This window comes from Chiloscyllium punctatum, chromosome 34 (assembly GCF_047496795.1).
Source record: "Chiloscyllium punctatum isolate Juve2018m chromosome 34, sChiPun1.3, whole genome shotgun sequence".
Taxonomy (NCBI): domain Eukaryota; kingdom Metazoa; phylum Chordata; class Chondrichthyes; order Orectolobiformes; family Hemiscylliidae; genus Chiloscyllium; species Chiloscyllium punctatum.
The window spans coordinates 18,593,961-18,615,198 of NC_092772.1; the positions used below are offsets into that span (position 1 = coordinate 18,593,961).

The 21,238-nt window shown below is 49.9% G+C and overlaps 1 long non-coding RNA gene across 1 annotated transcript in view; it reads left to right on the forward strand.

The window, feature by feature from the left end:
- Nucleotides 1-763: 763 nt before the first annotated feature.
- Nucleotides 764-21,238, forward strand: part of LOC140458771 (uncharacterized) — a 33,863-nt gene continuing 13,388 nt past the window's right edge. The window contains exon 1 of the long non-coding RNA XR_011953677.1: nt 764-1,001. This is a non-coding gene — a long non-coding RNA (uncharacterized lncRNA). The remainder of the gene's footprint in view (nt 1,002-21,238) is intronic.

The following is a 21,238-nucleotide window of genomic DNA, read 5'->3' on the forward strand; positions in this document are numbered from 1 at the left end:
GATAGTACTCCCTCAATACCTCAGAAAGCACTCATGCAATACCTCAGAAGGAGTACCGTCAATACCTCAGACAGTGCTCCCTCAATACCTCAGATAGTGCACACTCAGTACCTCAGAAAGTCGCCCCTCAGTACCTCAAATAGTGCTCCCTCAATACCTCAGAAAGTACTCGCTCAATTCCTCAGATAGTGCACACTCAGGACCACAGAAAGTGCTCTCTCAAACCTCAGAAAGTGCTCCCTCAGTACCTCAGGTAGTGCTTCCTTAATACCTCAGAAAGAGCTCCCTCAGTACCTCAGATAGTGCTTCCTCAATACCTCAGAAAGTGCACCCTTAATATCTCAAAAAGTGCTCCCTCGGTAGCTCAGAAAGTGCTCCCTCAGTACCTCAGAATGTGCCCCCTCATTACCTCAGATAGTGCTTCTGTGAAGGGAGGGGGAGAAAGAGACAGAGAGAAAGTTCACCTTTCAATCCAGTGATTTCTGCGCGAAAGTTCCTTCAGAACAGACCGTTTTGAGGAAGAGTCACTTGGAATGCGAATTGTTCCTCTCTTCACTGTTGCTACCTGCTGTATTGTGCTGAATTTCCCCACCATCTGTTGACTTGAGAACTTGATCTCATTCATGCATCACTGAGTAATTCAGTCTGTGTTCAATGCCCTGAGGCTGCTACTGTTGAAAGTTGACAAACAGGTTTAAGGCTGTGGTAAAATCAATGACTGCAGATGCTGGAAACCAGATTCTGGATTAGTGGTGCTGGAAGAGCACAGCAGGTGTGCAGGTTTAAGGCTGTGTAAGGTATTGTATTCGGAGTGCGGGCTACATGGGAGAACAGATACAGAACAAAGGCACACCGAAATGTTAGGTCTGAGCTGTTCCTTCTGAACTAACATCACAAAGTTACATTGATCAGGATCTTTGTGAAGTGCCTTTATCAAGTGACTCTTCCTCAAAACAGTTTGTTCTGAAGGAACTTTCCTGCAGAAATCACTGGATTAAAAGGTAAACTTTCTCTCTGTCTCTTTCTCCCTCTCCCCTCAGAGATGCTGCCGGACAAGCTTAGCTTCTTCAGCAATCTCTGTATTGATGTTTCAGGTCTCTAGCGTGTCCGTACAGATTGATTTTAGTGTTGAATTCTCAAGCTTGCTCTGTTCAAGGGATTGAATCCCTCGGCTACAAAGGGGGGTCAGTTACCTCAGCTAACAGGTTCATGATGCCAACATTGTTGGCTCAATCTCTATCATGACCTCTCCCCTCACCTGAGGGGTGTGACCCACCAGGCCTCTCTCTCTGACAAGACAGCAGCTCTCAGGTCCTCCTGGTCTATAATAACTTCCCAACTTTAAAAAGGGCACTCCAGTAAGAGAGCTCTTTACATGGTTCAGGTCAAACTCCTGGAGCTCCCTCCCTAACATCACTGTGGGACACCCAAGGACTGCAGCAGGAGAGTACACCCCACCCCCACCTTCCAGGCAACTATTAGAGGGGGTGGGAATCACATACAAGCCACATTTGAAAATAAGTTTTATAACAGGGTCACGGTGGATGGTCACTAACTCTGTTTCTTTACCTCCGATCAAATCAGCGTAATGAAGAAGCAAAGGGTCAGTTGAAAATGACAATGATATCCTTTCGTAGGTTGGTGTTTATTAGAGTTTGAATCGACAGTATGAATGTTTGAGCACTTATTCAAGGGCATGCAGGTAGCTGCCAGAGGAAGTGATGGGGGCTGGTATAATTGCGACATTTAAAAGGCATCAGGATGAGTAGGTGAATGGGAAGGGTTTAGAGGGATATCAGCCAAGTGCTAGCAAATGGAATAAAATGAGATGAGAATATCTGGTTGGTATGGACAAGTTGGATAGGAGGGTCTGGTTCCATGCTCTGCATCTCTGTGACTCTGTGCCTCCGAATAATCTATTGCAGAGAGTTTCAGACAGGCCTTGGTTTGTGTGTCTCTCTCATGCTTCCTCAGAATCTGCAAACCCTATGTCTCCATATTTCCCAAGAAATAAAGAGGGTCAGTACCGAGGGAGTGCTGCACAGTCAGAGGGTCAGGACTGAGGGAGTGCTGCACTGTCAGTGGGTCAGCACTGAGGGAGTGCTGCACTGTCAGAGAATCAGTACTGAGGGAGTGTCACACTGTCAGAGGGTCAGTACTGAGGGAGTGCTGCACTGTCAGTGGGTCAGCACTGAGGGAGTGCTGCACTGTCAGTGGGTCAGTACTGAGGGAGTGCTGCACTGTCAGTGGGTCAGCACTGAGGGAGTGCTGCACTGTCAGTGGGTCAGTACTGAGGGAGTGCTGCACTGTCAGTGGGTCAGCACTGAGGGAGTGCTGCACTGTCAGTGGGTCAGCACTGAGGGAGTGCTGCACTGTCAGAGAATCAGTACTGAGGGAGTGTCACACTGTCAGAGGGTCATTACAGAGGGAGTGCTGCACCGTCTGAGGGTCACTACTGAGGGAGCGCTGCACTGTCCAAGGGTCATTAATGAGGGAGTGCTGCACTGTCAGAGTGTCAGTACTGAGGGAGTGCCGCACTGTCAGAGTGTCAGTGCTGAGGGAGTGCCACACTGTCAGAGGGTCAGTACTGAGGGAGTGCCACACTGTCAGAGTGTCAGTGCTGAGGGAGTGCCACACTGTCAGAGGGTCAGTACTGAGGAAGTGCCACACAGTCAGAGTTTCAGTACTGAGGGAGTGCCACACTGTCAGATGGTCAGTACTGAGGGAGTGCTGCACTGTCAGAGGGTCAGTACTGAGGGAGTGCCACACTGTCAGAGGGTCAAATTGAGGGAGGGCCACACTGTCAGAGTTTCAGTACTGAGGGAGTGCCACACTGTCAGATGGTCAGTACTGAGGGAGTGCTGCACTGTCAGAACGTCAGTATTGAGGGAGGGCCACACTGTCAGATGGTCAGTACTGAGGGAGTGCTGCACTGTCAGAATGTCAGTACTGAGGGAGTGCTGCACTGTCAGAGTGTTACTACTGAGGGAGTGCTGCACTGTCAGAGGGTCAGTACTGAGGGAGTGATTCGCTGTCAGATGGTCAGTGCTGAGGGAGTGCTGCTCTGTCAGAGTGCCAGTACTTAGTGAGTGCCACACTGACAGAGGGTCAGTGCTGAGGGAATGCTGCACTGTAAGAATGTCAGTACTGAGGGAGTGCTGCAATGTCAGAGGGTCAGTACTGAGGGAGTGCTGCACTGTCAGAGGCTCCTTACTAAGGGAGCGCTGCACTGTCAGAGTGTCAGTACTGAGGGAGTGCCACACTGTCAGAGGGTCAGTACTGAGGGAGTGCTGAACTGTCAGAGCTGTCAGTATTGAGGGAGAGCTGCACTGTAAGAGTGGCAGTACTGAGGGAGTGCTGCACAGTCAGAGTGTCATTACTGAGTGGGTGCTGCAAAGTTAGAAGGTTAGTACTGAGGGAGTGCCACATTCTCAGAAAGTCCTTACTATGAGAGCGCTGCACTGTCAGAGTGTCCTTACTGAGTGAGCGCTGCACTGTCAGAGGGGTCAGTACTGAGGGTGTGCGGCACTGTCAGAGGGGTCAGTACTGAGGTAGTACCACACTGTCAGAATCTCAGAGCTGAGGGAGGTCTACCCTGCCAAAGAGTCCATGCTGAGGGAGTGTTACACTCCCAAAGGGTCAGTACTGAGGGAGTGATGCACTGTCAGTGGGTCAGTACTGAGGGAGTGCCACACTGTCAGATGGTCAGTACTGAGGGAGTGCTGCATTGTCAGAGTGTCACTACTGAGGGAGTGCTGCACTGTCAGAGGGTCAGTACTGAGGGAGTGCTGCACTGTCAGAGGGTCAGTACTGAGGGAATGTCACACTGTCAGAGGGTCAGTACTGAGGGAGTGCTGCACAGTCAGAGGGTCAGTACTGAGGGAGTGCTGCACTGTCAGAGTGAAAGGATTGATGGAGTGCCAGACTGTCAGAGGGTCAGTACTGAGGGAGTGCTGTACTGTCAGAGTGAAAGTACTGATAGAGTGCCACACTGTCAGAGGGTCAGTACTGAGGGAGTGTCACACTGTCAGAGTGTCAGTACTGAGGGAGTGCTGCAATGTCAGACGGTCAGTATAGAGGGAGTGCCGCACTGTCAGACGGTCTGTACTGAGGGAGTGCTGCACTGTCAGAGTGTCCTTACTGAGTGAGCGCAGCACTGTCAGAGGGTCAGTACTGAGGGATTCCTGCATAGCCAGAGAGTCAGTATAGAGGGAGTGCAGCATTGTCAGAGGGTCGGGACGTAGGAAGTGCTGAAATTCAGAGGGTAATTAGTGAGAGAGAGCTGAACTGTGAGAGGGTCAGTACTGAGAGAGTGTGCACTGTCAGAGGGTCAGTACTGAGGGAGTGCTGCACTGTCAGAGAGTCAGCACTGAGGGAGTGCTGCACTGTCATAGGGTCCGTACTGAGGGAGTGCTGCACTGTCAGAGGGTCAGTACTGAGGGATTCCTGCATAGCCAGAGAGTCAGTATAGTGGGAGTGCAGCATTGTCAGAGGGTCGGGACGTAGGAAACACTGAAATGTCAGAGGATTATTACTGAGAGAGAATTGAACTGTGAGAGGGTCAGTCCTGAGAGAGTGTGCACTGTCAGAGGGTCAGTACTGAGGGAGTGCCTCACTGTCAGAGGGTCAGTACTGAGATAGTGTTGCTCTGTCAGAGGGTTAGTACTGAGCGAGTGTCACACTGTCAGAGGGTCAGTACTGAAGGAGTACTGCACTGTCAGATGGTCAGTACTGCGGGAGTGTCACACTGTCAGAGGGTCAGTACTGAGGGAGTGCTGCACTGTCAGAGGGTCCGTACAGAGGGAGTGCTGCACTGTCAGAGGTTCAGCACTGAGAGAGTGTCACACTGTCAGAGGGTCAGTACTGAAGGAGTACTGCACTGTCAGATGGTCAGTACTGCGGGAGTGTCACACTGTCAGAGGATCAGCACTGAGGGAGTGCTGCACTGTCAGAGGGTCAGCTCTGAGGGAGAGTCACACTATCAGAGGGTCAGCACTGAGAGAGTGCTGCACTGCCAAAGGGTCTGTACTGAGGGAGTGCTGCACTGTCAGAGGGTCAGTACTGAGGGAGTACTGCACTGTCAGATGGTCAGTACTGCGGGTGTGTCACATTGTCAGAGGGTCAGTACTGAGGGAGTACTGCACTGTCAGAGGGTCAGTACTGAGGGAGTACTGCACTGTCAGAGGGTCAGTACTGAGGGAGTGCTGCACTGTCAGAGGGTCAGCCCTGAGGGAGTACTGCACTGTCAGAGGGTCAGTACTGAGGGAGTGCTGCACTGTCAGAGGGTCAGTACTGAGGGAGTACTGCACTGTCAGATGGTCAGTACTGCGGGTGTGTCACATTGTCAGAGGGTCAGTACTGAGTGGATGCTGCACTGTCAGGAAAGCTGGACTGAGGGACTGCTGCACTATCAGAGGGTCAGTACGGAGTCAGGTTCACACTGTCATGAATCGGTCATGAGAGATCACCGCACTGTTGGACAGTCAGTACTGAGGGTCTGCTTCATTGCCAGAGAGTCAGTATTGAGGGAGTGCTGCACTGTCAGAGGGTCAGTACTGAGGCAGTGCTGCACTGTCAGAGGGTCAGTACTGAGGGAGTGCTGCACTGTCAGAGGGTCAGTACTGAGGGATTCCTGCATAGCCAGAGAGTCAGTATAGAGGGAGTGCAGCATTGTCAGAGGGTCGGGACGTAGGAAACACTGAAATGTCAGAGGATTATTACTGAGAGAGAGTTGAACTGTGAGAGGGTCAGTACTGAGAGAGTGCCACATTGTCAGAGGGTCAGTATAGAGAGAGTGCTACACTGTCAGAGGGTCTGCACTGAGGGGGTGCTGCACTGTCAGAGGGTCAGTACTGAGGGAGTACTGCACTGTCAGATGGTCAGTACTGAGGGAGTACTGCACTGTCAGAAGGTGAGTACTGAAGGAGTTCTGCACTATCAGAGTGACAGTATTGAGGGAGTGTTGCACTGTGAGAGAGTCAGTACTGAGGGAATGCTGCACTGTCAGAAGGTCAGTACTGAGGGAGTGTCACACTGTCAGAGCATCAGTTCTGAGGGAGTGTTACACTGTCAGAGAGTCATTACTGAGGGAGTGCTGCACTGTCAGAGGGTCAGTACTGAGGGATTCCTGCATTGCCAGAGAGTCAGTATAGAGGGAGTGCAGCATTGTCAGAGGGTCGGGATGTAGGAAGCGCTGAAATTCAGAGGGTAATTAGTGAGAGAGAGCTGAACTGTGAGAGGGTCAGTACTGAGAGATTGTGCACTGTCAGAGGGTCAGCACTGAGGAATGCTGCACTGGCTGAGGATCAGTATTGAGGGAATGCTGGACTGTCAGAGGGTCAATACTGAGGGGGTGCCACACTGTCAGAGTGACAGTATTGAGGGAGTGCTGCACTGTCAGTACTGAGGGAGTACTGCACTGTCAGAGGGTCAGTATTGAGGGAGTGCTGCACTGTCAGAGAGTCAGTAATGAGGGAGTGCTGCAATGTCAGAGTGTCAGCACTGTGGGAGTGCCTCAGTGTCAGAGTGACAGGATTGAGGGAGTGCCGCACTGTCAGAGGGTCAATACTGAGGGAGTGCCACACTGTCAGAGGGTCAGTACTGAGGGAGTGCCACACTCTCAGAGTGACAGAGCTGAGGGATTGCTGCGCTGTGAGAGTGTCAGTACTGATGGAGTGCCAAACTGTCAGAGGGTCAGTGCTGCGGGATTGTCACACTGCCAGAGGGTCAATACTGAGGGAGTGCTGCACTGTCAGAGGGTCAGCTCTTGAGGAAGTGCTGCAATGACAGAGGGTCAGTGCTGCGGGATTGTCACACTGCCAGAGGGTTAATACTGAGGGAGTGCTGCACTGTCAGAGGGTCAGGACTGAGGGAGTGCTGCAATGTCAGAGGGTCAGCACTGAGGGAGTGCTGCAATGTCAGAGGGTCAGTACTGAGGGGGTGCTCCACTGTCAGAGGGGTCAGTGCTGAGAGAGTGCTGTACTGTCAGAGGGTCAGTACTGACGGAGTGCGGCACTGTCAAGGGTTAGTACAGAGAGAGTGCTGCAATATAAAAGGGTAAGTACTGAAGGAATGCTGCATTGCTAAACAGTCTGTACTGAGGGAGTGCTGCAATGTCACAGGGTCAGCACTGTGGGAGTGCCACACTGTCAGAGGGTCAGTACTGAGATAGTGTTGCTCTGTCAGAGGGGTCATTACTGAGCGAGAGCCACACTGTCAGAGTATCAGTACTAAGGGATTGTCACATTGTGAGAGGGTCAGCACTGAGGGAGTGCTGCACTGTCGGAGGGTCACATTGAGGGAGTGCTGCACTGTCGGAGGGTCAGTACTGAGGGAGTGCTGCACTGTCAGAGGGTCACATTGTGGGAGTGCTGCACTGTCGGAGGGTCAGTACTGAGGGAGTGCTGCACTGTCGGAGGGTCACATTGTGGGAGTGCTGCACTGTCAGAGGGTCAGTATTGAGGGAGTGCTGCAATGTCAGAGGGTCAGTACTGAAGGAGTGCCACACTGTCAGAGTGACAGTATTGAGGGAGTGTTACACTGTGAGAGAGTCAGTACTGAGGGAATGCTGCACTGTCAGAATGTCAGTACTGAGAGAGTGCTGCAATATAAAAGGGTAAGTACTGAAGGAATGCTGCACTGCTAAACAATCTGTACTGAGGGAGTGCTGCAATGTCACAGGGTCAGCACTGTGGGAGTGCCACACTGTCAGAGGGTCAGTACTGAGATAGTGTTGCTCTGTCAGAGGGGTCATTACTGAGCGAGAGCCACACTGTCAGTGTATCAGCACTGGGGGAGTATCACACTGTGAGAGGGTCAGCACTGAGGGAGTGCTGCACTGTTGGAGGGTCACATTGAGGGAGTGCTGCACCGTCGGAGTGTCACATTGAGGGAGTGCTGCACTATCAGAGGGTCAGTACTGAGAGAGTGCTGTACTGTCAGAGGGTCAGTACTGAGGGAGGGCTGCAATATAAAAGGGTAAGTACTGAAGGAATGCTGTACTGCTAAACGGTCTGCACTGAGGGAGTGCTGCAATGTCACAGGGTCAGTACTGTGGGAGTGCCACACTGTCAGAGGGTCAGTACTGAGATAGTGTTGCTCTGTCAGAGGGGTCATTACTGAGCGAGTGCCACACTGTCAGAGCATCAGTACTAAGGGATTGTCACACTGTCAGAGGGTCAGTGCTGAGGGAGCGCTACACTTCCAAACAGTCAGTGCTGAGTGAGTGCTACAGTGCAAAAGGGTCAGTACAGAGAGGGTGCTGCACTGTCAGTGGTTCAGTACCCAGGGAGTGTCACACTGTCAGGGGGTCAACACTGTGGGAGTGCCACACTGTCGGAGGTTCAGTGCTGAGGGAGTGCTGCACTGCCAGAGGGTCAGTACTGAGGGAGTGTCACACTGTCAGAGGGTCAGCACTGAGAGAGTGCTGCACTGTCAGAGGGCCAGTAGTGAGGGAGTGCTGCACTGTCAGATGGTCAGTACTGAGGGAGTGCTGCAATGTCAGAGGGTCAATACTTAGGGAGTGTCACACTATCAGAGGGTCAGCACTGAGAGAGTGTCACACTGTCAGCGGGTCAGTGCTGAGGGAGTGCTACACTGCCAAAGGGTCAGTACAGAGGGAGTGCAACACTGTCAGAGGATCAGTGCTGAGGAAGTGCTGCACTGTCAGAGTGTCAGCACTGTGGGAGTGCCTCAGTGTCAGAGTGACGGTACTGAGGGAGTGCTGCACTGTCAGAGGGTCAGTATTGAGGGAGTGCTGCACTGTCAGAGGGTCAGTACTGAGGGAGTGCTGCACTGTCAGATGGTCAGTACAGACGGAGTGCTGCAATGTCAGAGGGTCAATACTTAGGGAGTGTCACACTATCAGAGGGTCAGCACTGAGGGAGTGTCACACTGTCAGCGGGTCAGTGCTGAGGGAGTTCTACACTGCCAAAGGGTCAGTACAGAGGGAGTGCAACACTGTCAGAGGGTCAGTACAGAGGGAGTGCCACACTCTCAGAGTGACAGTGCTGAGGGAGTGCTGCACTGTGAGAGTGTCAGTACTGATGGAATGCTGCCCTGTCAGAGGGTCAGTGCTGCGGGATTGTCACACTGCCAGAGGGTCAATACTGAGCGAGTGCTGCACTGTCAGAGGGTCAGCACTGAGGGAGTGCTGCAATATCAGAGGGTCAGTACTGAGGGAGTGCTACACTGCTGGAGGTTCAGTAATGTGGGAGTGCTACACTGTCAGAGGGTCAGTACTGAGAGAGTGCTGCAATATAAAAGGGTAAGTACTGAAGGAATGCTGCACTGCTAAACAGTCTGTACTGAGGGAGTGCTGCAATGTCACAGGGTCAGCACTGTGGGAGTGCCACACTGTCAGAGGGTCAGTACTGAGATAGTGTTGCTCTGTCAGAGGGGTCATTACTGAGCGAGTGCCACACTGTCAGAGTATCAGCATTGGGGGAGTGTCACACTGTGAGAGGGTCAGCACTGAGGGAGTGCTGCACTGTTGGAGGGTCACATTGAGGGAGTGCTGCACTGTCTGAGGGTCAGTACTGAGGGAGTGCTGCACTGTCAGAGGGTCAATACTGAGGGAGGGCTGCGCTGTCAGGGGGTCAGTACTGAGGGAGTGCTGCACTGTCAGAGTGTCAGTACTGAAGGAGTGCTGCACTGTCAGAGGGTCAGTACTGAAGGAGTGCTGCAATGTCAGAGGGTCCATATGGGTGCAGTGTTGCACTGTCAGAGGGTCATTACTGAGGGAGCGCTACACTGTCAGCGCATCAGTCTGTGGGATACCTGCATTGTAAGAGAGTCAGTACTGAGTGAGTGCCACACTATCAGATGGGCTGAAAGACTTAGTTTCAGCTCCCATGTCTTGTGGTCTACGAGGAATATCTGAAATTGTTCAGTCCATTTCTGAATCTGCTTCCTACATACCCTGCTCAGTAATGATTCCCACGTCCAGATTACAGAGACTGTGTTCAAACAGACCATCTTTAATTGGTTATTGAACCTGAAGAGGTACCACCCTCTTTTCCCAGGGATCGAGTTTTTGTTTTATTCCTCAGCTTCCGTGTGCTCATCCCAAATGAATCCCACTGCCCCACACTCAGCACAGTTGGGTGTTCCTTATTTCTGAGCTTCCCAATGCTAATTCACATCCAGAATGACATCCCACACTCCTCCAAATCATATCACAGGCTAATTGCCTGGGAGAGAGGAGTGCTAAGAGGGGAAATAGAATTCTGAATGTACCTTACAGTGACATTAAGGGTGAATTGATAATGCGAGAAACACAGTGAAAATTTGTGCATGGACCCAGAGGCTACAGTGAATGAATGCATTTTGTCAATGCTCATTGGGACAGGGTTGATATGAAATCGTGAAGATGCTCTGTGATACAATTAAATGAATGAGCATATATAGAGAGAGAGATGGTTCTGAGTGGTCAGGCCTTCTTACAATCCAATAAATCTCCAAAGACGGTGGAAATGTATCTCAGTTTACCGAATGAGATGATGGAGGAAGAAGCAGGTACACTTGCAAACATTTTCAAATCCCCTCTGTCCACAGGAGAGGTGTCATCGTACTGACCATGTGGTACTGTTATTCAAGAAGGAGCATGGTATATATCTGGCAGCTACAGGCCAGTCAGGCTAATATCGTGGGTGGGGCGTCTGTTGGAAGCAATTTTGGGAGATAGAATTAATCAACATTTAAAGAGACTGGAGTTCACGAAGAACAGTCAGAATGGTTGTGTTAAGGAGGGGTCAGGTCTGACCAATGGGATTGCACTTTTTAAGGAGGTGACCAGGTGTGTAAATAAGGGCAATACTTTCCTGTCGCCTGCTTGGAGGTCAGTAAGGCTTTTATCAGGATCCATACTGGAAACTGATAATGAACATAAAAACTCAAGATCCAAGGAATTTGGTGCAGAATGCTGAGTGGCAGGAAGCAGACAGTGATGGCCCAATTAGAAACCTCTGTCTGTTCATGTCTCACTGTTGGGGTCTTGCTGATGTGGTTGATAGAAAAGATTTAGATTTGAATGGTGGAGGGTTAATCATTGGGTTCATGAATGATATGAAGATTGGTTGGGTGATAAATACTGAGGATGATAGCCTTAGGTTACAGATGGATGGAGATGGCCTTGTCAGATGGACCAATCAGTGGCAACGGGTGAGGTGCCTGAAGACTGGAGGGTGGTTAATGATGGGCCATTATTGAAGTAAGGCTGCAAGGAACAGCCATTGAACTATGGAGCTGTGAGCCTGATGGCAGTGGTGGGTAAGCTGTTGGAGGGCACTCTGAGAGACAATTTACATGGATTTGGAAAAGCAAGAATTGATTAGGGATGGTCAGCATGGCTTTGTTTGGAAATGATGTGTCCAAGTTGATAGAGCTTTTGAAGGGATGACCAAGGAGACAGATGAGAAGGTTTCACATGGGAGGTTGCTTAGTAAAAGGTTAGATGACATGCCATCCAAGGAGAGAGGACAGCACAGTGTCTCAGTGGTTTGATTCTAACTCCCGGTGACTGACTGTGTGGAGTTTACACATTCTCTCTGTATCTGTGCGGGTTCCCTCCAGGTGATCCAGTTTCCTCCCACCGCCCAAAGATGCCATGGGAAATGCAGCATTACAGGGATAGAGTAGAGGATGTGAGTCTGGGTGGGATGCTGTTCAGACAGTCAGTGTGGAGCCAATGGACGGAATGGCTTGCTTCTACACTGTAGGAATTCTAAAATTAATCCAGAGAGATTAGTAATGTTCTGGGGACCTGGGCTCCAATCTTGGACAGGGGTGGATGTGGGTCCTTCCAGTCTGAAGGGGTTTGAACGCAATCTGAGGGGGGAGCTGGGCTGCATCCTGAAATGTTGAGGATGTGAATGTTTTGTGGAGCTACTGTCTAAGGGGCTTTAGGGGAGCACTTTCTTCGGTATTGAGGAAGAACTATCTGAGGAATTGAGGGAGCATTATTTGAGGTACTGCGGGAGAACTATCTGAGATATTGAGGGAGCACTTTCTGAGGTATTAAGGGAGTACTATCTGAAGTATTGAGGGAGCACGTTCTGAGGTATTGAGGGAGCACTGTCTGACGTATTGAGGGAGCACTGTCTGACGTATTGAGGGAGCATTTTCTTAGATATTGAGGGAGCACTTTCTGAGATACTGAGGGAGCACTATCTGAGGTACTGAGGGTACACCTTCAGAGGTATTGAGGGAGCACTTTCTGAGGTATTGAGGGATCACTTTCTGAGATATTGAGGGAGCTCTTTCTGAGGTACTGAGGGAGCACTGTCTGAGGTAATGAGGGAGCACCTTCTCAGATGTTGAGGGAGCTCTTTCTGAGGTACTGAAGGAGAACTATCTGAGGTATTGAGGGAGCACTTTGAGGTACAGAGGGAGGACTTTCTGAGGTACTGAGGGCGGTCTTTCTGAGGTAATGAGGGAGCACTTTCTGAGGTATTGAGGGACACTTTCTGAGATATTGAGGGAGCACTTTCTGAGGTAGCACTTTCTGAGGTACAGAGAGAGCACTTTCTGAGGAACTGAGGGAGCACTTTCTGAGGAACTGAGGGAGCACTTTCTGAGGTATTGAGGGAGAACTATCTGGAGTATTGAAGGAGAATTGTCTGAGGTATTGAGGGAGAACTATCTGAGGTATTGCGGGTGAAATATCTGAGGTATTAAGGGAGCACTTTCTGAGGTATTGAGGGAGCACTTTCAGAGGCATTGAGGGAGCATTATCTGAGGTACTGAAGGGGAACTATCTGAGCTATTGAGGGACCACATTCTGACGTATTGAGGGACCACATTCTGACGTATTGAGGGAGAACTATCTGAGGTATTGAGGGAGCACTGTCTGAGGTATTGAGGGAGCACTGTCTGAGGTATTGAGGGAGAACTATCTGAGGTACTGAGGGAGCACTACCTGAAGTATTGAAGGAGAATTATCTCAGGTATTGAGGGAGAACTATCTGAGGTATTGTGGGTGAAATATCTGAGGTATTAAGGGAGCACTTTCTGAGGTATTGAGGGAGAAATATCTGAGGCATTGAGGGATCACTATCTGAGGTACTGATGGATCACTTTCTGAGGTATTGAGGGAACAATTTCTGAGGCACTGAGGCAGCACTTTCTGAGGCACTGAGGCAGCACTTTCTGAGGTACTGAGGGAGCACTTTCTGAGGTATTGAGGGAGAACATTCTGAGGTATTGAGGGAGTACTTTATGATGTATTGAGGGGGCACTTTCTGAGGTATTGAGAAAGTACTTTCTGATGTATTGAGGGAGTACTTTCTGAGGTACTGAAGGAGTACTTTCTGAGGTACTGAGGGAGCACCTTCTGAGGTATTGAGGGAGCACTATCTGAGGAAGTGAGGGAGCATTATCTGTGGTACTGAGGGAGAACTATGTGAGCTATTGAGGGGGCACTTTCTGAGTTTTTGAGGGAGCACTTTATGTGGTACTCAGGGAGAACTATCTGAGGTATTTAGGGAGCACTATCTGAAGTATTGAGGGAGCACTATCTGAGCTATTGAGGGAGAACTTTCTGAGGGATTGAGGGAGCACTATCTGACGTACTGAGGGAGCACTTTCTGAGGTACTGTGGGAGGCACGGTGGCACTGCTGCCTCACAGCGCCGGAGACCCGGGTTCAATTCCCGCCTCAGGCGACTGACTGTGTGGAGTTTGCACGTTCTCCCCGTGTCTGCGTGGGTTTCCTCCGGGTGCTCCGGTTTCCTCCCACAGTCCAAAGATGTGCAGGTCAGGTGAATTGGTCATGTTAAATTGCCTGTAGTGGTAGGTGTAGATGTAGGGGTATGGGTGGGTACGCTTTGGCGGGGCAGTGTGGACTTGTTGGGCCGAAGGGCCTGTTTCCACACTGTAAGTAACCTAATCTAATCTAACTATCCGAGGTACTGAGGGAGAACTGTCTGAGATACTGAGGGAGCACTATCTGAAGTATTGAAGGAGAATTATCTGAGGTATGGAGGGAGAATTATCTGAGGTATTGTGGGTGAAATATCTGAGGTATTAAGGGAGCACTTTCTGAGTTACTGAGGGAGCACTTTCTGAGGTATTGAGGGAGAACTATCTGAGGCATTGAGGGATCACTTTCTGAGGTACTGAGGGATCACTTTCTCAGGTACTGAGGGAGCACTTTCTGAGGTATTGAGGGAACACTTTCTGAAGGACTGAGGGAGCACTTTCTGAGGTACTGAGGGAGCACTTTCTGACGTACTGAGGGAGCACTTTCTGACGTACTGAGAAAGCACTATCTGAGGTATTGAGGGAGAACTATCTGAGGCATTGAGAGAGTATGTTCTGAGCTATTGAGGGAGCACTGTCTGAGGTACTGAGGCAGCACTTTCTGAGGTACTGAGGGAGAACTATCTGAGGTATTGAGGTAGCACTTTCTGAGGTATTGAGATAGCACTTTCTGAGGTATTGAGGGAGTACTTTCTGAGGTATTGAGGGGGCACTTTCTGAGCTATTGAGGGAGAACTAAATGAAATATTGAGGGAGCACTTTCTGTGGGATTGAGGGAGCACTATCTGACGTACTGAGGGAGCACTTTCTGATGTACTGTGGGAGAACTATCCGAGGTACTGAGGGAGAACTGTCTGAGGTACTGAGGGAGCAATATCTGAAGTATTGAGGGAGCACTATCTGAAGTATTGAGGGAGGACTCTCTGAGGTATTGAGGGAGCACTATCTGATATATTGAGGGAGCATTTTCTGTGGTACTGAGGGACCACTTTCTGAGGTACCGTGGCAGAACTATCTGAGGTACTGAGGGAGAATTGTCTGACGTATTGAGGGAGAACTATCTGGGGTAGTCAGGGAGAAACTATCTGAGGTACTGAGGGAGCACTATCTGAGGTTCTGAGGGAGCACTATCTGGTGGTACAGAGTGCAGAGGATAGAAAGGAACAGATGCAATTTCCTGATCATTTCCTCAGGGTCCCTGAGGCACTCTGGTGTCGTAATTTGAAATGGAAGCCACTTCCCATTTCAGAAGATTCAGATCATTTTAAACAATCAGTGAAAAATAACAGCAGCATGTGTCTGAAACATGGTTTGGAGGAAAACGTTCCTCGATCTATTGTTACTTGTTGCTTGGATACGCTTTAGAAAAGCAGGCACCCAAACAGACTAACGCTGTTGATGCAAGAGGTGGTGCACAGGAAGATCCAACAAGTCATCTGTAGCTGCTGTCTGTCTCCCTGGAGCAGTCATCATGTGAGATCAGGGATCAGTCCTCGGAGAAATCATTTCTCCAGCAATAACTCAACCATGCCTTTACAGCCGTGTGTGTGTATGTGTGTGTGTGTGTGTGTGTGTGAGAGAGAGAGACAGAGAGACAGAGAGAGATAGAGAGAGAGAGAGACTGCCGGTGTTTGTGTGTGTGAAAGAGTGGATGCATGTGTATCTCTGTGTGTCTGTATATGTGTGCGTGAGAGAGAAAGTGCATGTTCATGTGAGAGTGTGTGACTGTGTGTGTTTGTATGTGTGAGAGAATTTGGCTGTGTGTATGTATGTGTGAGAGTGTGTCTGTGTGTGTGAGAGAATGTGTCTGTGTGTCTATGTGTGTGTGTGTTTGTGTGTCTATGTGTGTATGTGTCTGTGTGTCTGTCTGTGTATGACAGTGTGTCTTATGTGAGAAATAGTGTGTGTGTGTGTGAGAGTGTGTGTGTCTGTGTGCATGTGTGTGTGAGAGTGAGTGTGTCTGTAAGTGAGAGAGAGTGTGTGTGTTAGTGTGTGTGAGAGAGAGTGTGGGTGTCCGTGTGTGTGTGTGAGAGAGTGTGTGTCTATGCATATTTGAGGGAGCGTGTGTCTGCGTGTGTATGTGTGTGTGAGAGAGAGTAACTGTGCGTTTATGTGTGTGTGTGAGAGTGTGTCTGTGTGTGTTTGAGGGAGCATGTGTCTGCGTGTGTATGTGTGTGAGAGAGAGAGTAACTGTGTGTTTATGTGTGTGAGAGAGAGAGTGTGTCTGTGTGTGTTTGAGGGATCGTGTGTCTGTGTGTCTGTCTGTGTGTATGTGTGTGAGAGAGAATGTCTCTGTGTGTGAGAGAGAGTTTCGGCGTGCGTGAGAGTGAGTGGGTGTGTGAGAGAATGAGAGTGTGCGTGTGAGCGTGTGTGTGTAAATGAGAGAGAGTGTGTGTATGTGTGTGTGAGACAGACTGTGTCTGTGTGAGTGTGTGTCCGTGTGTGTATTTGAGGGAGCGTATGTCTGTGCGTGTATGTGTGTGAGAGATATAGTGTGTGATTGTGTGTGTGTGTATGTGTGTGTGTGAGTGTTTGTGTTTGAGGGAGCGTGTGTCTGTGTGTGTGAGAGAGCTTGCGTGTGGTGGGGTCCTTTGTGTATGTGTGTGTGACAGTGTGTCTGTGTGTGTTTGAGGGAGTGTGTGTGGGTGTGTGTGTGTGTTTCTGTTTGAGGGAGCGTGTGTCTGTGTGTGTGAGAGAGCCTGCGTGTGGTGGGGTCCTTTGTGTATGTGTGTGTGACAGTGTGTCTGTGTGTGTTTGAGGGAGTGTGTCTGTGTGTCTGTGTGTGTGTGTGTGTAAACTAGCCAATCTTATTGGGTGCTCATGAATATAAAATCCAGCTGCAGTTTCAGGTGAAATGGTCCTTTTGTCTCCAAAGACACAAAGGCTGCAAGAGTGAATTAACTGGGGGAAAGAGAGTGCTGTTCATTCCAGTGGGGATTCATCCAGTAAACCTTCCCCACACACTAACATCCCTCTGGCAATGCAGTGACTAGTCCTGCACACAGAGCTCCAGGTACAAACCAATGTAATGTCACCATAGTCTTACCAGAGCATGGGACAGCTCCTCATTACAGAGTGGGGTCTGGTGGGGATTTAATCAGAGGGTCACCATGGCCCAACTGAGGGGAGAGGTTGGGAAGGAGAGTCCTTCAGGGTAACCCCAGCTGGTGTGGGAATTGTACACACGCTATTGGTTTTACTCTGCATTATAAACCAACTGTCCAGCTAACTGAGCTAACTGACTTCACTCCAGGAGCATGTCCTGTATAACCCAATCATTGCCAGCCTGCACCTCAATTAGAGCCAGGAGCAAGGCTATTCGGCCCCCACCCTTACCCAGAAGGGAGAGCACGGGAAGCTGATGAAGGAACCAAGCCCCTCCCATGTGGCCTTCTGAAATGGAGCTGGAGGACAGGGCAGACCTGGCCTGCTGTTTGCTTCCCTGAGACTGGCCTGCTCCACCTTACAGTGAGAGACTGAGGGGAATCTCGAGGAGATTTCACTTCTCACTGAGAGGCTGCAACTCCAATCCAAATCAGGCTGGTTCCCTCCGAGACTCACGGAAGGGTGCAACACTCTACAGATCAGGGCCTTGTGGAGTCATAACCTCCAGTGTGGGGGCCAAGAGCTGGGAGGTAGTGTTAAGGACATAAGACCATCTGAAATAGGAACAGGAGGATACCATTCAGACCCTCGAGCCTGCTCTACTATTCAATAGGATCGTGGATCGTGAATGATTTAGCATTTGATTTGGGAGCTGAAACCCGGAGAGTACAGAGACAGAGAATCAAATTATTCTGCTATACGGAATCATCAGACAGGAGCTGGAACCAGAGAGAGTGAACACACACACACAGACACATTGTGGGATTCAGGCTGTCTGTGGGAATTTTACCACAAGGTGTGAGCTCTACACTGAGGAAAGACAAAGGCGCAAAATGCTAGAGAGGGGGCAGCTGCACAGTCTAATCCCACCGATCTCACTGCTTCCCACTCCCATGAGAGCTCTTATGTATATTTCTGTGTTCCCAGCTGTCTCTCCCACATTTTCCCTTCAATCCCTATCTCACAATATCCTTCATATCTCTGCCCTGTTGACATTTCCCTGCAGATTCCCTTCCTCCAACACTCTGCCCCTTTGACACCCCATCATGTTTTTCAGGAATGCTTAATCATTCAATCTTCCCCAAAACCAACACCTTGCTCATCTCTCTCTGCATCTTTCTCTCAGCTCTATGGGATCTTGCTATTCTTGTCTGTAAATCATTCTCGTTGCATCGCAGCAGCCCCCCTCACCACTCCATTCTCTCAGCTCTATCTCTCTGCTGCTGCAACTCCTTTCTCTCTCTCTGTCCTATATCTCTCCCTGGGTTTTCTCTCTTGCTGTCTATCTGACCTTCACTCCCTGTCTTTGCCTCCCCTTTTTCCCCTTGTATCTTTCTGACATTGTATGTCTCTTCCTGGCGTTTTCCTCTTTCTCTCTCACTTTCTGTCCCTCCCTCTGCCTGCCCGTCTTTCTCTTGTTCTCTCCCTCCCTCTCACTGTCTGTCTACCCAGCTCTCTATCTCTCTTGTAGTTTCTCTCCCTCTGTCTCCCTAGACCCCTGTCCCAGTGACTGGGGAAGGGACATTGGGAAGAGTTTGTCTCTGTGTTGCTGGATGCTGTACAGTTAATGTGGGGGGACCAAACTTTTCCTGGTCTCTCCCGAATGTTACCCCGACTGTGGGGAGGGGGTTAGTGTAAGGGACATAAAAGTACTTTTCTCATTGAGTCTGAAATGAAGAAAAAGAGAAGGGGAGGGTGACAAAAAGAGAAAGAGAGACATGGAGAGAGTGGGGATGGAGAAATTGAGGAGAGGGTGAGAGGGGCAGTGAGAAACAGGGAGAGGAAGAAGGAAACATATGGAGGGAGAAGGACAGTGTGTGTGGCTGGGGAATGGTTGCAGAGTGGGATCTTTCTGTGCATGACAGCAGTCAGTCAAAAGGTCTGCATCATGTCCTCCAGCCCAGGAGCTGTGGGTCTACATGGGAAGGGGGAGATTGGGAGACAAGGGGGGAGTGGGACAGCCAGAGATGGTGGACTGTTTGATGGGGTTTTGGAGATGGTGGAGAAAGGAGGGGCTGCTGTGAGAGAGAGAGAGATTGAGGGAGGGATAGCATGAGACGCAAAGTCTGAGACAGGATGGAGAAGAGGTGTTCAAAGTTTGGGAGAAGATTTGTAGCTTGGGTGCTCATTGTTGTGGTTCTGTTCGCCGTGCTGGGAATTTGTGTTGCAGACGTTTCGTCCCCTGTCTCGGTGACATCCTCAGTGCTTGGGATCCTCCTGTGTAGCACTTATGTGTTGGTTCCTCCGGCATTTGTAGTGGTTTGTCTCTGCTGCTTCCGGTTGTTAGTTCCAGATGTCTGCTGCGATGTGTTAACAAACACATCGGCCTGGACCCAACATACCAGCCACTGCAGCAGACAGCTGGAACTGACAACCGGAAGCGGTAGAGACAGGCCACTATAAATGCCGGAGGAAACATCACAGAAACGCTTCACAGGAGGATCCCAAACACTGAGGATATCACCGAGACAGGGGACGAAACGTCTGTAACACAATTCCCAGCTTGGCGAACAGAACCACAACACGGAGAAGGGGTCTCCACAAAAAGGACAGTCAGTGAGGCCATTCAGGGGACAATCCTGAGGATCCTGAACAGGACGAGGATCATTTAATGGGGGAGGGGCGGAATGGGCAGAAAGGACTCCATCTGTGATACAAACCTTTTATAATTCTGGGACTGGGATCTTGCTGTGCATTAAAACAGCCACAGGCCAGTCAGCCAACCCAGACTCATTTACCTGTGTGAGAAAGTGAGGACTGCAGATGCTGGAAAGTCAGAGTTACAAAGTGTGGAGCTGGGGAAGCACAGCGGGTCAGCCAGGAGAGTCGATGGTTCAGGCCTGACCTGCTGGGCTTTTCCAGCTCCACACTATTCCACTCATTTCCCTCTGCCCCAGGGAGTGGGGCTCACAGCAATGTTGGGGGGGGGGCAGCAAAATATTTCAGGGGGGCACAGTTGGTAAGGTAGGTATTTGGGAGGGAAGGTATTTGGGGAAGGGAATAAATTTGGGAGAACAGTGAAAATGAAGGGCACAGTATTTTTGAGGGGGGACAAAATTGGGTGAGATCTTTCAGGTCTGAAATAACGAAAAACAGAAAGGGAGGGTGAGAAAAAGAGTCAGAGATGGAGAGAGTGGTGATGGAGAAGGGGGATGGGAGAAAGATGGGCAGAGAGAGACAGGGAGAGGGAGAGAGAGAGAAAGCGTGTGTGTGTGTGAGAGAGAGAGACAGACTGACAGAAGGACAGAGAGAGAGGGGACAGAGAGGGAGAGAAGGGGAAGTCAGACTAAGACTGAGGAGTTAAACATGGACAGACTGAAGGGGTGACACTCGTTATTCCAGTTGGTTCCAACTCTCTCTCTCAATGGATTTTCACATTCCCTCTCTCCCATGCCCCTGGGTTTTGCTTCAGCCTGTCTCTCTCTCTCTCTCCCTCTCTCACTGGTTCTGCCTCTGGGTCTGCAAAACTGTTTTCTCTCGCCCTCTCTCTCTCTGGAACGTCAGATGGTCTCTGTCTCTTGCCATGCTGGTCTCCTCAGAAGGCCTCCACAGATTCAGGCAATCAGTCTGCAGATAAACTCTGTTTTTGTTCATTTCTGGATGGTTTTCAGGAACTTTCTATCGTTTTGGCCAATTAGGAGAATCCGTTAATAGTTTGAAGCATTGCCAATCATTTGGATGGCTTGTTGCTGTTAGTTTCTTTGTGTAGCAGGACCTGTGCCTTCCTGTCTGGGCCCTCATTTGTTTGGTAGATACGTCTGTCCAGAATAACTGTTGCCTTTTACATTATGCTGTGTTTGCGCTGTGCCTGGTGTGTGGGTTTTGTGATTTGGGAGATTTCCTTGGCCAATAAACCTTGGCTGTCTATCTGTGTTTTAGCCAGGAGTTTGTGACATCTCCCCCAACTCATCCACTTGAATGGAAAGGAAGAAGCTTATGCAATAAATTACAAACCTAATTTTAAAAGCTGGTTATGCTTGTTGTCAGAGTAGCCAGCTGTCTGTGCAAAAGCCATTGTGTACGTTTTCCAAACCGATGATCTTATAGCTTCACTTGGAGGTCCCCACTGATGATGCTACCCAGCCAGGTAACGAAACGTCTGGATATCAAACCTATCACCGGGCAAACCTACACCCTAAGTCTTAGAGCTGATAAGTGATATCATAAAATCTTGACAGAACAGAATCAGACCGTTCGGCCCATTGAGTCCACAATGACCCTCTGAAGAGAATCCAACTCAGACCCACTCCCCCAGTGATATCCCTGAAACCCTGCATTTCCTATAGCTACTCCAGCTAGCCCGAATATCCCTTGACACAATGGGCAATTTAATATGGCCAATCTGTCGTAATGGCAACTATGGGCAGGAAATCAAT